The sequence below is a fragment of the Myotis davidii genome, unplaced genomic scaffold, assembly GCF_000327345.1.
Source record: "Myotis davidii unplaced genomic scaffold, ASM32734v1 scaffold1488, whole genome shotgun sequence".
NCBI lineage: Eukaryota > Metazoa > Chordata > Mammalia > Chiroptera > Vespertilionidae > Myotis > Myotis davidii.
The window spans coordinates 646,266-650,289 of NW_006298871.1; positions in this window are offsets into that span (position 1 = coordinate 646,266).

Sequence of the window (4,024 nt, forward strand, 5' to 3'; positions counted from 1 at the left end):
CAAACCAGTTAGGGCTGGGAATCTTTTTAAAATCCTGATTTCTGGGCCTCATCCTCCGGAAATTCTGTTTCTTTTGTTACTAATGTTGTGGCCCCACCCCATAACAAACAGAATTTCTGGAGGATGAGGCCCAGTAATCAGGATTTTAAAAAGATTCCCAGGTGATTCTAATGTGCAGCCAAGGTTGAGAACCACTGCCTTAGAGATTTGTAACACGTGATCTATCTTTAAACATCTCGTGAAGACCAGAAGTAAGGAACCTGTTTATCTCTAAACCCAGACTTTCTCAAAGACATTGGAGCATGCAACACTGTTTTTGTTTTGTTTTGTTTAGGGGTGGTGGTGGCAGGTCTTTTAAAATTTTACAGTGCAGTATTGTCCCAAACAACTGTTGAGGAAAAGCTAGGAGACTCTGACCCCAGATGCTATCTCCTCTTCGCTGCTACCGCTGTTCTACTGCTCCGCTGCCACTAAGTATTCTTGGAGTTTCCAGTCTTTGACCGTTAGGTCATGGATTTCTGCATTGTTTTCAGAAAATCAAATCATTCTCTCAACTTCCAATGCATATCTTATTATCATCTCTTTACAGCTCAAGCAGTAATTCTAGCCATATAGGATATCTCCACTTAAGTCTTTCACCACTACCTCTGATTCAAGTGGCCAAACCTGAAGTCACTAATAATAATAAAATAGAACAGTTACAACAATCTACTGAATAAAAGTTATGTGACTATGGACCTGAAAATTAAGGAGACAATTTTATTCAGGCTATAGAATAAAGAGCATACGCGGGGTCCTAAGATTTAGGATCTCTACAATGTGGTTTTGCTTTAGATGTTTATAGGGAAGCATAGAAGAGTCTCAGGTGGGGTGACTTATAGTTGTGATCAGGAACATCTTAGCTGGATAGGAAGTGTTTATCTCTGTGTTTAGTTATTTGGGGGTAAACAAACATTTCTAATATCAGCTAATCATTCATGAGAGAAAGAATGGGGAGGTGGATACAAATGAGACGAATATAGTGTTGTCTGTCAATTATATCTCAGTAAAGAATAGGGGAGTAGAGGGACTTTCTGGGCTCAGAGGTTCAGGGAAAAACAGAGACACCTGAGAGTCTTATGGGAGTCATGAGAACCAGTGGAAGGAGTCTTACCTAAGACAGATGGGGAAGTGTAGGTCTTGAGGCAATCTTTTTCCTGGAACACAAAAAGAGGGCAGAGGCTCCGAAAACAAGAGAGGGGGGGCATTTCTAGGCCCTCATTGTTTTTCTGGAGCACAGGCTCAAGGGAAGTTCAGCAATGTTGGTGACTTCCTAAAAGTTTCACAAAATTCTTTTGCTTAAACCTAACCATCTAGCACTTGATCACATGGCTCCCTCTAGCTTTAATGGAGCTTGAAATTGTAGACTTTAAAAAAAATGTTTACGTTTATTGTTTAAAGTCTTACAGATGTCTCCTGTTTTTCCCCATTGACCCTTTCTACCCTGCATCCACTGCCACCAGGCCTTCACCACACGATTGTCTGTGTCTGTGGGCTATACATATAAGGTCTTTGTTTAATCTCTTCCTGCCCCCTGACTTCCCTCTGAGATTTTTCTATGCTTCTATGTCTCGGGACTTATTTTGTTCATCAGTTTATTTTGTTCATGAGTTTCCACATATGAGTGAGATCATGTGATACTTATCTTCCTCTGACTGGCTTATTCTGTTTAGCATAATACTCTCCAGGGCCAGCCATGCTTCCTCAAAGGGTAAGCTTTCTTTTTTACAGCTGCACAGTATTCCATATGGAGAAAAGTGAACGCTAGTACACTGCTGGTGGGAATGCAGACTGTTGCAGCCACTATGGAAAACAGTATGGAGTTTCCTCAAAAATTATAAATAGAACTGCCATTTATCCCAGTGACCCCACTTCTAGGAATATATCCTAAGAACCCAAAAACACCAATCAAAAAGAATATATGCACCCCTATGTTCACAGCAGTGTTGTTTACAATAGCTAAGATCTGGAAATTGCCCAAGTGCCCATCAGTAGATGAGTGGATAAAAAAGCTGTGGTACATTTACACGATGGAGTACTATGCAGATGTAAAAAAGAAGAAAATGTAGGCTTTTAGATGAGATGCAATAGAGCCAGATAAAAATGGGTTATTAGGTGGTAGCAAACAATGCAAAATACAGATGATGTATTATAGAATTGTACACTTGAAACTTATATAATCTTATTAATCAGTCACCCCAATAAATTCAATGAAGATAAATAAAATAAAATAAAAGTACTGAAAAATGAGTTTCCTTTACTAATAGGAAAGGGAGATGGGCCGTTGGGCATGTACTAGGGAACACGCCAGTTACTGGCCATTGCCCTTTTCCACTCTTCTAGTCCACTCTTCTACCCCTCATACAGTAATCACAGCTCTTTTTAAATTGTAAAGCAGGTCATGCCTCTGGTTCCTTACAACTTATCAACTAACTATAGGATAAAATCCAACCTGAAAAGACCCTGAATAACATGGTCTTTGTCTATCTCTAATTTTATATTATGTTAATGTTCACACATGTGAAGCTCCAGCGATATTTTCCTCTGTCATGTTTTTTAAACAAAGCAAGTCCTTTCTACTTTATTTTCCCTCTCCATGAATGTTCAGGCCCCACCCCTGCCAAGTTCTTCATGTCGTTCATGCTAAGCTGAAATGTCACTTCTTCAGGGAAGCCGTCCTTGGTTTTCCTATCTCAAATTGCTTCCCCTAGTTAATAGCTATCTTGGCACACTATTTGTTTTTCTCTAAAATATGTTATCTTGTTAATTTACTTATTGACCTTATTTTCCATGATGAGGCAAGGGATTTGGCCTGATCTGCTCACTGCTATAGTCTAAGTGCCTAACACAGTACATGGTGCAGAGTAAACACTCCATTACATACACTGTGTATATATACAGATATACACAGAATTTATATAATCTATGCATGCATAATTTATATGTTACATTATAGATCTATAATAATAAAAGCGTAATATGTAAGTCGACAGAATGGCCGAAGAGTGGAATGACCGTTCGGACGACCTACCAGACAAAGCATGGCTGCAAGGGACCGAGGCAGCTGGGGCTGTGAAGGCCTACTCTTGCATGAATTTCGTGCATCGGACTTTAGTATATAAATATTTGTGAAGGACTTATTAACCACAAAAGATCTGTACATCACTGAAAAATATCTATTATACTACAGATTCTTTATGCCAAAGTGACCTATTTGGGATAATATATTCTGCCACTCTTCAATAGCTAAAAGCCTCACCTTATATTTTAGTCTTGATGATCATTGTGTGATTTTCAGTTAATAGATTAGTTTTGGGGCTTTCAAAGAAAAGTATATTAAAAACTGGTCCTGTGTTTTGTTTTGTTTTTGTTAATAAACTTTTATAAATATTAAGACATAATGTTTTTAATCAAGAAGACTCACTATCACTAAAACAATTTCCCAAATAAATCTAATAAACTTAATGTAATGCTTTTCAAAATCCTAACAATTTCTTTTGGAATTTTACAATTTCTTTTGGAATTTTACAAACTAATATGTAAGTTTGTCAGAAGAATAACTTTTAATTTTTTTTTTTTAAAAAAGAAGGTCTATAAGAGACTTTTCCTACTAGGAAAAGAAAAATAGCTGTTACCATAGTAATTTTTAAAAGGTAGGGTTAATTTTCTAGAACAAAATAGAGTTCAGAAAAAAACTCATATTTTGGAAGTTTAGTTTATGATAAAGGTGACTTTTAAATTAGAGGGAAAATATATTGGTTATTTAATAAATATTATTGATGCAATTATTTATGTATGAAAATAAAAGTCAATTTCTACTTCCCATTCATATAAAGATTAATTTCTAACATATTAAAAAGTTAAATATAGTCCAGCCAGTGTGGCTCAGTGGTTGAGCATCAACCCATGAACCGGGAGGTCACAGTTTGATTCCTGGTCAGGGCACATTGCCTGGGTTGTGGGCTCCATCTCCAGTAGGAGGTAT